This window comes from Balaenoptera ricei, chromosome 2, assembly GCF_028023285.1.
Source record: "Balaenoptera ricei isolate mBalRic1 chromosome 2, mBalRic1.hap2, whole genome shotgun sequence".
In the NCBI taxonomy this organism is placed as follows: Eukaryota; Metazoa; Chordata; class Mammalia; order Artiodactyla; family Balaenopteridae; genus Balaenoptera; species Balaenoptera ricei.
The window spans coordinates 8,841,857-8,855,852 of record NC_082640.1 but is presented as its reverse complement, the minus strand read 5'-3'; the positions used below and the strand labels follow the sequence as shown (position 1 = coordinate 8,855,852).

At 43.7% G+C, this 13,996-nt stretch overlaps 1 long non-coding RNA gene across 8 annotated transcripts in view; it reads left to right on the top strand.

Moving 5' to 3' along the window:
• The window catches only part of LOC132357267 (uncharacterized), a 71,091-nt gene that overhangs the window by 16,919 nt on the left and 40,176 nt on the right, over window positions 1-13,996 (top strand). For 5 of the 8 annotated variants that reach the window (XR_009500191.1, XR_009500196.1, XR_009500194.1 and 2 more), the window contains exon 2: window positions 4,047-4,312. The exons of the other annotated variants lie outside the window; for them this stretch is intronic. This is a non-coding gene — a long non-coding RNA (uncharacterized LOC132357267). The remainder of the gene's footprint in view (window positions 1-4,046; window positions 4,313-13,996) is intronic. 8 annotated transcript variants of the gene reach the window in all.

The following is a 13,996-nucleotide window of genomic DNA, read 5'->3' as shown; positions in this document are numbered from 1 at the left end:
GCCCCAAGAAGTTACAGGGAAAATAATGGAAAAGAATAGAAGGCGCATTTAGGTTAACTTAAAAGCCAAGATCTTAGAAGAGAGACTGTCCAGAAAAGGCTTAAATGACAACAACTTAAGTTAGGGTTAAAAACTGACCAATATCAGCATTTTTCTTAAAACCCCAGGCAGAGATGGGCAGAGGCACCTATGGTCCAGGTGAGGAGGTGGTATGGTCTTGTGTTTACTGACCGCTCTGAATTCTTCTTTAATCTTGTGTTTCTCTGCTTCTGGGTGTCTATAGGTGGAGGCTGGACGGTGATTTTTTAAAAATCTTCAAATCACGTACGTTAGCAGCAGCCACTTCTCAAACTCTTTAGCAAGAGGCAATTTTTGTTCCCCGTCTCATCCCACTTTTGTGGTCCCAGCCTTTTCACTGTGTCTGCGAGCTGGCGTTCTCTTCACTCCCCATACCGACTCCCCCAACTTCGTCTCATCTTCGGGCCAGCTCTCTTCCCCCAGACAGAAGAAGCCACAGACTTGAAATATTTGGTCCCCTTCTGACCTGTTGTGAAATACTTCCTCTCACGTGCCTCTGTAAAAAAAAACGTTTTATGATCCCGCGTATTAATCCATGTGGTTCTTTATCAGTGCCGCATAATTGTACCATGAACCGCAGCCATAAGTTAAAGACCTTCTTGAAACTCTCAGTGATTGCTCTGGACAGTAGTGTAGGAGGGAAGATGGCAGAAGTTTAATCAGAGACTAGGAGTCTTTCAGGAGACCATCCAACCTACCTCAGGACTCATCCAAAGGCTGCTTGCTTTTCCCTCCCAAGCTTTTCGCTCGATCCAAGGTCTGTTAACAATTTGACAGTCAAATCCCCCTCTCGGGTTATGGAATGGGTATCTCCTTTTGTCGTGAAAGGGGGTGTGTAATTATTCCGTCCAGGTTCAGACACCTGATCCCAGCTGGTAGATCCCCCAAGGATACTCCTTCAGCACTAAGCTCCCAAGTTACCTTCTCAAGTGGGCAGTGCCACGTAACCAAACCGGCCATCCGATTGCCCCTCCTGGAAGGCAGCAAACATCTGCTGGGCTCCGAGGACCGTGTTTTATGTAAACACGCCCAGCTCACTCCATCATCTGGAGACGTGTGTGGAGAGACAGGCAATCGAGTTGGGACCACATGCTTTCGATAATCTTTTGGCAAGTGAGCGTTTCCCGAAGCCAGGATTTGTCACTATCCTTTCTCTTTCTTAGCTGTGAGAAAAATAGATACATGTTTTGCTGGTTGCACTTTTTGAAAGTCACTTGTCTGTTTTTTGGTGCCCGAAATGACTTCCAAATGAATGTCGATTTTGGTTACTTTCCCTCCCGTAGTTGAGGTGACTTTCCTTCTACAGTGGGAGAGGAAAGATGGGCAGGAAATATGACCTAAAATGACCAAGACAGATTGTAGTTTAGGGCAGAGGGCCCATTCTCCTGTCTGGGCCTGTCTACACCGCCAGCCTGGACGCCTGCAACTTCCTGCTGCTTCACCCTTATCCTCCCAGCTAACGTTTGCTCTCAGGAGCTCATCAAGGTGATTTATACCTTAGTTTTTGGGGTTTTTTTTTTTTGCTATAATACATATATCATAAAATTCACTCCTTTTAAGTGGTTTGTTAGTATATTCCAACATTGTGCAACCATTACCGCTAACTCCAGAACATTTTCATCACCCCTAAAAGAAACTCTGTGTTTAACAGTCATTCCCCTCACCCCCAGCACTAAGCTACCTTCTGTCTCTAGAGATAGGCCTCTTCTGGACATTTCCTATAAAAGGAATCCTACAGTATGTGAGTTTTGTGTCTGGCTTCTTTCACTTAGAAGAATGTTTTCAAGGTTCGTCTATGTTGTAGCATGAATCAGTACTTCATTCCTTTTTATGGCTGAAGAATATTCTGTGTTCCTCACTTGGTTTATCCACTCATCCATTGATGGACATTTGTGTTGTTTCCACCTTGCGGCTAATATGAATAATACTGTCGTGAACATTCCTGTACAGGTCTTTGTGTGGATATAAATGTTTTCATTCCTCTTGGTTATATACTTTGGAGTGGAATTGCTGGGTCGTGTGGGAACTATGGTTAACTTTTTGAGAAACTGCCAAACTGTTCTCCAAATTGGCTGCACCATTTCACATTCCACCAGCAATATCTGAGGGAGCCATTTCTCCACATCCTCACCAATGCTGGTTACCGTCTGCCTTTTTGGTCACGGTCATAAGTGTGGATGTGAAGTCCTATCTCATTGTGGTTTTGATTTGCATTCCCCTGATGACTAATGACGTTGAGCATCTTCTCATGTGTTTATTGGCCATTTGTATGTCTTTGGAGAAATGTCTCTTCAAATCCTCCACCCATTTTTCAACTGAGTTGTCTTTTCATTGTTGAGCTGTAAGAGTTCTTTTTTTTTTTTTTTTTTTTTGTAAAGATTTTTTTGATGTGGACCATTTTTAAATTTATTTATTTATTTATTTATGGCTGTGTTGGGTCTTCGTTTCTGTGCGAGGGCTTTCTCTAGTCGTGGCAAGCAGGGGCCACTCTTCATCGCAGTGCGCGGGCCTCTCACTATCGCGGCCTCTCTTGTTGCGGAGCACAGGCTCCAGACGCGCAGGCTCAGTAATTGTGGCTCACGGGCCCAGTTGCTCCGCGGCATGTGGGATCTTCCCAGACCAGGGCTCGAACCCGTGTCCCCTGCATTGGCAGGCAGATTCTCAACCACTGCGCCACCAGGGAAGCCCTATAAGAGTTCTTTATGTATTCTGGATACCAGACCCTTACCAGGTATAAGATTTGCAAATATTTTCTCCCATTTTGTGGATCATCGTTTTACTTTCTGGATAGCTTCCTTGGAAGCCAAAAAATTTAATCTTGATGAAATCGGATGTATCTACTTTTTATGTGGTGCCTGTGTTTAGGATATTTTTATGCTACATCACCTCTTTGAGTGTACTTATGTCTTAAATTTTACCTTTAGTTATAGAATGACAGTCTTTGCCTTTGGTTAAAATAACGTAAGCCTAAGGATCAAGTATGCAAGGATTTTGAGGGGCAGGGAGATCACTCAAACTACCTGCGTGTTAGAAAGCTTAATATTGAGATAGGTACCTCAGTGTGTGTGTGTGTGTGTGTGTGTGTGCGCGCGCACAGATCAGCATTGCTTGAGGGCCTGACAAATGACACAGGACTGAAGTGAAAGTCGACTTGCAGACTAGGATGGAAACTGAGAGTGAGAACACCAGCTGTCACACGTCTGTGGTTCACCCCAGTTCCAGTTCTTCTCAGGCCGAGCTGGAGATGATGCCTATAAACAGGGTCTCCTGCCGCGCCCCCCCCCCCCCATTTATCACGTTATCCTTCTGCCTGTAATACTCATATCACCATCTTCATCCTCCCAGACCCGTCTCAAACGCAGCCCCTACAGAGGGACACTGGAGCCTAGACCCTCGGTCAGACTGTGTTTACACTTTTTATTTGCACACTTATCATACTCTGTTTTGTGCACTCCTGTGCCCACACCCTCCTTGAGAATCTCCAGTTGGACGGGGCTGGGGTCTTCTTCGCCTCCGCATTTGGGGGTGGGTCGGGCCTTGAACACTGGGTTCTCGGTTAGCACTTGTGGCCTTGACCTGAACAACCTCTGCTGACTGGTTCTCAGAGCCACTTTATCTAACATAAACTTTTGTCAAATATGCCTTTCATCTTCATAGTCTTCTAGTTATTATTATTATTATTTTTTGGCTGTGCCATGGCACTCGGGATCTTAGTTCCCTGACCTGGGATGGAACCACCTGTGCCCCCTGCAGTGGAAGCGTGGAGTTCTAACCACTGGACTGCCAGGGAAGTTCCTCTTCTAGTTATTTTAAAAACATACACACAGAAAACCCTTTTAAGGCGTATGGCAAGAGTTTCAGATCATACACCACTTGGACCCATTAAAGAATTAATACAAAAATTAAAGATCAATATCAGGTGGGCTTCCCTGGTGGTGCAGTAGTTAAGAATCCGCCTGTCAATGCAGGGGACACGGGTTTGAGCCCTGATCCGGGAAGATCCCACATGCCACGGAGCAACTAAGCCCATGTGCCACAACTACTGAACCTGCGTGCTGCAACTACTGAAGCCCACGCGCCTAGAGCCTGTGCTCTGCAACAAGAGAAGCCACCGCAATGAGAAGCCCATGCACCACAACGAAGAGTAGCCCCCGCTCACCGCAACTAGAGAAAGCCCGCGCGCAGCAATGAAGACCCAACGCAGCCAAAAAAAAAAAAAAAAGATCAATATCAGGTGAGTTCTTACGCACTGTGTCTGCCTGTCTGTCTGTCTCTCTCTCTGTCTATATATATACATGTATTTTAATCAAAGTAAAATTCATATAATGTAAATTAACCACTTTACAGTGAACAATTCTGTGTCATTTAGTACATTCTCAATGTTGTGCAAATGCCACCTCTACCTAATTCCAAAACATTTCCATCACTCCTCAAAGAAACCCCACTCCCAATCACTCCCCACTCCCTCCTCCCCCAGCCCCTGGCAACCACCCATCTGTGGGCCCTTTCGGTGGATTCCCCGATTCTGGACATATTTCCTATAAATAGAATCATGCAGTCAGTGACCTTTTGTATCTGGCTTGTATCCTCTAGCATAATATGTATATATTTTTGGCCACGCCAAGGCATGCGGGAACTTAGTTGCCAGACCAGGGATCGAACCCGTGCCCCGTGCAGTGGAATTACGGAGTCCTAACCACTGGACCACCAGGGAAGTCCCTAGCATAGTATTTTGAGGTTCATCCATGTTGCAGGATGCCTCAGTACTTCATTCCTTTTCATAGCTGAATAATATTCCATTGTGTTGCCCTCCTAATTTTTTAAAACAAAGTTCAGGTTAATTACCTATATCCATAAACGAATAGACCAACTGTCTCTCCCAGCCCCTCCCAGTGTTATGTAACCACAGCCTGACGGGAGGAATATTACACTAACAGGATTGGACCTCTTCATCACTGTAGTCAAAGCTGACTCTAATTAATCAGATAATGTAAGCTGTTCCAATTTAATTCCACTCAAATAACATCATGAAATTTGGGCACTAGGAAGGATTAGTGGCAGAAGAAAATAAACATGAGTGAAGCTTCTGAACAGACTTGATTCTGGCTGGAGGCATCTGCCGCCCCCCTGGTCCACCGACCTATCACCATCATCAAACTCACAGCCTGCACGCTCTTCCAGTGGGGAAAACACTCCCTGCCCTAGAGTTATTGGGACTCTGAAACACTGTGATTCTGTAGGTCCTTACTTTGTTTCTGCCCCAAAGGGCTCACATTTCTTGATATTGGAATGTTTAGGGAGACCCTTAATTGGGAAATCAGGGGGACCATTAGCTCAGGAGCACCCCCTGGAGGCAATGCGGACAGGGTTTGAATTCCGTGGAACCCTCGCGGCTAAAGCAGGAGATGGTCACAAGAGCAAGCTTGTGGATGAACGACAGGGCACAGAGATCTGGGGCACAGGATGTGGGTTCTAACTATGGCTGCAAACGTTGAGCTGCCTTTGGGTCTCTCTTTGCTTCAGTGTCTTTCATTCTTCTGCTCAGGGATAGTGGGAGGAATCAGGGAGAAGAAACCAAGGGGTCCCCACTATGAAGGTTAAGGAGCAGAATAGACTTTTTTTTTTCAGCAGTTTCAGTGGCGGCTACATGAATGAGCTGGAGAGGGAAGAACAGTGAGATTACAGAACTGCACAAGGGAACTGAATCGAGTCATTTGGAGATTGGATCAGAGAAGGAAAAGCATTCATCTCTCAAAGCTGCAGTGTATTCAACTGAAAAATGGGAATGCTAATCAGAAAGCACTGCTCTCTGTAAGGTGCCAGTAGAAAATGTCAGCACGGTTGCACTTATTGGAGGAACCATTGAAGGGTATCAGGAGGTCTCCCCCCACCCCAAATATGCCACTTTGGCATAAGGATTATTTTGAGCTGAAGGCAACTGAGAATCAACAGATGCAGGAAGAATTCTCTGGCCTCCCCTTATCCACCTAGAGCTGGGCATAAATTTCCCTTGGTGACAAGAGTCCCTCTCTCCTGTACCAGGAGGAGAACGACTCATATCACCAGAGAAAGAGAATCGGCACCGAGATGAGTCTGCATAAACAGACTTTACTGAAATAACCCTTATCTTCCATTAGCTCTTCCATGTACATCCTAGTCACTTCCCCACAATTTATTGTGCCTCGAAGCCCAAACCCCCTTTCCTTTGTTAAAATGATATATAAGCCCCTGAGTCTAATCACCTCTTTGAGTTTTAGTTCCTTTTTTTTTTTTTTTTTGATATTTATTTATTTTACCTTCGCTTGGTCTTAGTTGCGGCATGCAGACTTCTTAGCTGCAGCAAGCAGGCAGCATCTAGTTCCCTGACCAGGGATTGAACCCAGGCCCCCTGCATTGGGGCTGCAGAGTCTTACCCACTGGACCACCAGGGAAGTCCCGAGTTTTAGTTCTTTTCTATAAATTCCCATGCATGTAAAATATTAGTAAAAACTGTATGCCTTTTCTCCAATTATTTTGTCTTTTGTTAGTGTAATTTGCAGGCCCCCGGTGACAGAGTTTAAGAGGATAGAGGAAAGGTTTTTCCTCCCTGACACCGTGTGTCCTGCAAGATGGGCAGATGACCCAGAGGAGTGCTGCCGTTTTGCCATTAGAGGTGAGGGGGACTTCTCGCAATTTGATTCAATGCCTTGGCATCGTGGGATTTTGCCAAGGCTATTTTTGTGATGACTGTCCACCAGAATTGCTTGGTAAATACCTGTGGACCGACTGGCTGATGGCATGCTAACGGCAATTCGCAGAGAACAGCTTTCTTCTGATGAGTTTTAGTCACAGACCCAGAATAGAAAAGCGATAGAAGCAGCCAGATGTTAAGTTGAGACTTGGGAGAAGAGATGAAAAACTGCTTACCGAGAAGAGTCAGAGGTACGAAGTGATACTGAGTTTCTTGTTTTCCATGAGGAGTAAGGACTTAACACAAGTTGTTGGCTGATTTGAGAGAAACTGATCACCCAGTCATTCAGAAAGGGCATTTTGTCATCTGAAAAACATTCCAAGGCAGGAATTTTGTTTAGAGAATTTAGAGTACAAAGTCTTTGACTGTAATCCCAGGAGACACATTGGTGAAATTTAGTTCCCTAGAATAAGTGATACTAAGCCTTCAAAGGAAGACAATACATGACACATCTTAAAAAGTATTTGGGGATTGATATGGGAGGCTGTGATTTAATTTTCCAGAGGCACAGCCCCAAGCAGGACAAGAAACAAATGCTTTTACGTCTAAAACAAGAAATAACGTGGTTACAAAAGATGCTAGTTTGAGATGGCTAATAAGCCACAACAATGAAATAATGCCAGGACAATGAAATGAAATACACAGCAATGCAATACCAAGTGAAATACTGGGCCAGATCGGGGAGTGGACAGAGGAGTGTTGCACGTGGCAGGGAGATGATGGAATGATCCTTCCACCTTTGAGAGCAGAGCAAGGTTATATGATTATGAAGAACCCCAGGCAGTAAACCTGTAAACACAGGTTGAAGGAGCCCTTGAACACAGGACTCCTGAAGCTGACCAGCTCAGGTGTGCAGACTGCAGGAAACTCCTTCCACGACGAGGTGGTACATGAGGGATTGATGGACGATTCAGTTTGCCCAGAATCAGAATAAAAGAGGTGGGTAGGGGTAGCACACCGAGGTAGCTCCCACGATGGAGACCAGAGAGCAGAGAAAAAGGAAAAAAGATCACTGGCTTCTGAGTCCAGACACGAAAGGAAAAGTTCAGTCGACTAAAACGAAGGAGAGAACAGGGGAAACAAAACATGCGGCATGGCCTAGCATTGTGGTCAAAAGCGAGAAAAGACGGTGGAAACCGGTCCTTCTTATTCTCCGTGGGCAAAAAGAATCAGCCAGGCCGAGCGCAGATAAAGGAATCCGAGGCTGACTGCCAAAGACCGGAGGTAAAAGACGCAAGCAAGAAGAGTTCAGAAGTTCAGGAAAATAAAAGAGGATTATCATTCAAGGGTTCTGTGAACCAGAGAAAAGGTGAAATGACAGAAAGCTCTGGGAGTGGCTGGGGGGGTGGGGACAGAGGGGGTGGGGGAGGGGAGAGGAGCAGTCACTTGGGTGAACTCCACCGCGTGCAGATGGGAGTCCAAGTACACTGATGCAGGCGGGCCGGCTTTCTTCTCGCAAAGCACCTAATCAACCAAGTAAACTCCCGCCAAAAGACCAGACTAGATCTGACGGTGGAGGACTGGTTCTGGGCTGGCTTCGTTTTTACATTCTTGGAGAGAAAATTCCTACTGCCTTGGCATTTCAATCTTTTAAAAAAGTTTAAGTTTTTCTATTTTATTTATTTATTTATTTATTTATTTATTTATTTATTTATTTATTTATTTATTTATGGCTGCATTGGGTCTTTGTTGCTGCGCGCAGGCTTTCTCTAGTTGCAGCGAGCAGGGGCTACTCTTCGTTGCGGTGCGCGGGCTTCTCACTGCAGTGGCTTCTTTTGTTGTGGAGCACGGGCTCTAGGCGCGCGGGCTTCAGTAGTTGTGGCACGCGGGCTCAGTAGTTGTGGCTCGCGGGGCTCTAGAGCGCAGGCTCAGTAGTTGTGGCGCACGGGCTTAGTTGCTCCCGCGGCATGTGGGATCTTCCCGGACTAGGGCTCGAAGCCGTGTCCCCTGCATTGGCAGGAGGATTCTTAACCACTGCGCCACCAGGGAAGCCCAAGTTTTTCTATTTTAAATAAAACCACGCCAGATTTGAAAAAGCACTCAGAGGGTTGCTTTAACAAAGGAAGACAGAGGGGTGGGGCATCATTGGGGATGTCCAGGGGTCCCCCTTTCCAGGGAATGGAGGATGATAGAAGATAATGAAACAGATGTAGAGGTAACATGAAGTGCGGTGAAGGCAGGATAAATTAGAGAACTAAAATACTGCCCAGAACAGGAGACAAATCTACAGGAAAATATTGACAGCAAGGAAGAAAGAAATCTCTGTAAATGATGGAGATGAGAGAAAAAATGAAGACATACAAGAGTAAAATCCAAAGGGGAAAGGCAAGACAGGTCCTGATGAAAGCCAAAAGCATGAAGGATCATTGAGGGAAGGGAAGGGAGTCAAAATGTTGGTAAAAATTAGGATAAATAAAACTAATGAACAGAATTTTCAAAAGTTATAATTCTTTAAAATTTATTTTATTCAAGTATAGTTGATTTACAATGTTGTATTAATTTCTGCTGTACAGCAAAGTGATTCAGTTATACATATATATTCTTTTTCATATTCTTTTCCACTATGTTTTATCACAGGATATTGAATATAGTTCTCTGTGCTATACAGTAGGACCTTGTTGTTTATCCATTTCTATATACTAGTTTGCATCTGCTAACCCCAAACTCCCAATCCATCCCTCCACCACACCCCCTCCCCCTTGGCAACCACAGGACTGTTCTCTATGTCTGTGAGTCTGTTTCTGTTTCGTAGATAAGTTCATTTGTGTCATATTTTAGATTCCACATATAAGTGACATCATATGGTATTTGTCTTTCTCTTTCTGACTTACTTCACTTAGTATGATAATCTTTAAGTCCATCCAGGCAAATGGCATTATTTCATTCTTTTTTATGGGTGAGTGATTGTCCATTGTGTGTGTGTATATATATATATATATATATATATATATATATATATATATATATATATATACACCCCATCTTCTTTATCCATTCATCTGTAGATGGACATTGAGGTTGTTTCCATGTCCTGGCTATTGTGAATAGTGCTGCTATGAACATTGGGGTGCATGTGTCTTTTCAAATTATGGTTTTCTCCGGATATATGCCAGGAGTGAGATTGCTGGATCACATGGTAGCTCTATTTTTTATTTATTTGGCTGTGCCAGGTCTTAGTTGCAGCATGCAGGATCTTCATTGTGGTATGTGGGCTCTTTTAGTTGCAGCATTCGAGCTCTTGGTTGCAGCATGCATGCGGGATCTAGTTCCCTGACCAGGGATCGAACCCAGGCCCCCTGCATCGGGAGCACAGAGTCTTAACCACTGGACCACCAGGGAAGTCCCTGGTAGCTCTATTTTTAGTTTTTTGAGGAACCTCCATACTGTTCTCCATAGTGGCTGCACCAATTTACATTCCCACCAGTGAAGGAGGGTCCTTTGAAAAGTTATAATTTTTAGTGTACTCAGAAGTTTTGAAACTTTGTTAAGATAATGCAGATGGGACAGAATATTTAGACTTTTAAAGACCAAAATTAGAGCATAAAGAATGTGTTCTTGTTCGGCTAGACTGTTGGTTTAAAAAAATGATTTTCAATATATTTGGTCATAGGGTTTTGATGCACTCTTGGAAATTTGAAATGACTGCAAAAAGGGAATTCAAAGATCATTTTGTAAAAATGGTATATTTTCTCTATTTCTTCCTTTCAGTCTCTTTCTGTACACAAACTTGAATATTTTTTTTCCTAAACATTTGCAGACATCATGACACTTCAGTATGCATTTCCTGTTAGTAATGAACGTACTCCTACCTGCCCATGAAAACTCTATCACGCCAAAAATTTTTTTAAAATTCACACCTAAGAAAACAAATAATAATTCCATAATATCTAATAGGCAGTCATATTTAAATATCAGCAATGCCAAGAATAATTAAGCTCTTGTTTTTTTGTTTTTTTAAAGAAGAATCCAATTAAGTTTCACCCATCGAGTTTGGTTGTTTTGTCTCTTGGGAGTCTAATCTTTTTAGCCCAAACTCATCATTTCTGACAGGAGAAAGATACTGTTGAGATAAGGTGATTTGCCCAAGGCTGATGCACAGAGCATATGCTCCATTTCACTTAAGTAGGATTTTGTAGTAAGGTAGCTTTAAATTTTAAAATAATTTAAAAATGATAACTACCAAAGATGTCATCATCGTGCAGGAATTGCTTCTCCTCTCTTAGCAATACTGAACCTTCAGGACAAGTCAGATATTGTCCTGGACATTTGCATTTGTTAGCTTAGTTAACGTGTCACAAACCCCACGATGATGACTCAGAGACGCTGTCCTGTCACACAGCAGAAGCTCAGAGCTGTTGCCAGCCTGAGCTGGGTCTGGAGGCTGGCAGAAGACCCGGACAGATCCGCTGAGCCTTAATACCACTTTTCTGCTCTGACTCTCCAGGGCAGCAACACATGCTGCCTCTGAGTATATTTCCAGACTGCAGTGGGCCCTCTGTACCCACGGGTTCCGCATTCGCGGATTCAACCAATCGTGGATTGAAAATACTCGGAAAAAAAAAAGAAAGTTCTGAAAAGCAAAACTTGAATTTGCCGGGCACTGGCAACTATTTACATAAAATTTACATTGTATTAAGAATTATAAGTAATCCAGGGATGGTTTAAAGTATACAAAGGATTGTATGGTAGGTTATATGCAAATACTGTGCTATTATTTTATATCAGGGAGTTGAGCAGCCTCAGATCTTGGTATCTGCAGAGGTCCTGGAACTAGTCTCCCTCTGATACGGAGGGGTGACTGTATATTTGTAAACTGTATGTAACTTTTCGATTGAAGTCATAAAAATAAGTGGTACCCTCTCCCCAGCTAATTGCCTGCCAGTATTCTCAATAGCTGGCACTGGAGAGTCAATCAGATGCCACTTTGGAGAAAGGAAAAATGGCAAGCAAGGCAAGGTGAAATATTCAGCCTTTGACGCTTTGGCCAACACAAACTAATGGGGTTCCTAGGACTCATTTTGACAATAAAGGGTGACTGCAGAACACTTAGTAACAGTAAGAGGAAGAACAGGTGATGCAAATGAGAAATACTGCTACTAAATGAACCTAGATTGAAAGTAAGATGAATGAAAGTGGATCTTTCTCTTGCTGCTTTTGTTTTTTTTCTTGGTAAACTATATGAAGATGCCAAGGTAGATACCTTAGTTTATTTGCCTTTGCATTCCCTGGACTTCATGCATAGTTTGGAATATACATTGATATTCAGATACTACATTAATTAAGCAAATATTTCCTGAATACATCTGTGTGCCAGGTGCTGTGCTGGTCCTGCCCCGAGATAAGAAACAGACAGGCAATTTCCATCCTGCTTGGTAAGCTTGATGGATGATGGGGTAAGTGCTTAGTGTCACAAGCTTGGGAGGGACAGGAGGCTTCCAGGAGGAGGTGCCATTTAAGTCGAGACTGAAGGTGGAGTAGTGATTCAAGTAGGCTGAACTGAATGGGTGAATTTTCTTTGAAGCAGCTGAAAGCCACAGGGAGCAGGAAACTATTCGCACAGATCTTTCTTGTTTGAAATGGCAACCAACTGGTGAGAGTGGTAGCCTGTGTGTAGGAAACCGAGGGATGGGGACAAGGACGTATACCCTTTTACACCTTTTATTTTTATTTATTTATTTTTTAAAATTTATTTATTTAATTAATTTATTTTTGGCTGTGTTGGGTCTTCATTGCTGTGCACGGGCTTTCTCTAGTTGCGGCGAGCAGGGGCTACTCTGCATAGCGGTGTGCAGGTTTCTCATTGCGGTGACTTCTCTTGTTGCAGAGCATGGGCTCTAGGCTCATGGGCTTCAGTAGTTGCAGCACGCAGGCTCAGTAGTTGTGGCTCGCGGGCTCTAGAGCGCAGGCTCAGTAGTTGTGGCGCACAGGCTTAGTTGCTCCGCGGCATGTGGGATCTTCCCGGACCAGGGCTCAAACCCGTGCCCCCTGCATTGGCAGGTGGATTCTTAACCACTGCACCACCAGGGAAGTCCCTTACACCTTTTAAATTGTCTACTAATTTGTTTGAGTAATTAAAATGATTTTTTCGTACTTCTTGGCACCCCTTTGAGAAAATTTTAAAAAGGAAAACAATGAATTTATGTTCTAGATGGAAGGTCACCGCAGGGAACAGAACAGGGAAGGACATAAATGCATCCCCTTCAATTGAGCAAAATTTGAGGGTGCTGTAAACTTGACAGTGGTCTAAGGGAAGGGGCTGTGCTTTCCAATGTGTGAGCGTGTTGTGGGCTTATCCAGGGTCCAAAGACAGGAGACCAGGATGGTGAAGCTGTTAAGAGGCAGGGAATGAATGTGAATGGGTTCATTAAAATCTTGGCAATTTTTTTTTTAAAAAAGAAACCTCTAGGGTTTCCCTGGTGGCGCAGTGTTTGAGAGTCTGCCTGCCAATGCAGGGGACACGGGTTCGAGCCCTGGTCTGGGAAGATCCCACATGCCGCAGAGCAACTAGGCCCGTGAGCCACAATTACTGAGCCTGCGCGTCTGGAGCCTGTGCTCCGCAACAAGAGAGGCTGCGATAGTGAGAGGCCCGCGCACCGCGATGAAGAGTGGCCCCCGCTTGCCGCAACTGGAGAAAGCCCTCGCACAGAAACGAAGACCCAACACAGCCAAAAAAATAAAATAAAAAAAAAAAAAAAAAGAAAAAAGAAACCTCTAGAAACAGAAACAGGGAGACAATCCAGAAAAAGAAGAAGAGAAAAGAAGACTATAGGAAATAAGGCAAATGCATCCCCTAAGCAACTAATCCATGTTTTTTGATCCTTCGTTTTATATAGTTGCTGCATTTCACAATGAGAAGGAGACAAAGGGCAGTTTTGATGAGGAATGTTTGTACAGGTGACGAAGCAAATACGTTTACAAGAGGGTTAGTATTATTGTGCGAGAGTGTTCAGGTGTGAATTTATTTTATTTTACTTTTTTATTGAGATATAATTGATTTACAATGTCATGTTAGTTTCAGGTGCACAGCAAAGTGATTCAGTTATATACATATTCAATAATATGTGTATGCTCTTTTTCAGATTCTTTTCCCTTATCGGTTATTACAAAATACTGAGTACAGTTCCCTGTGCTATACACACTTCTGCTATATACACTTGTTGGTTATCTGTTTTATATATAATAGTGTGT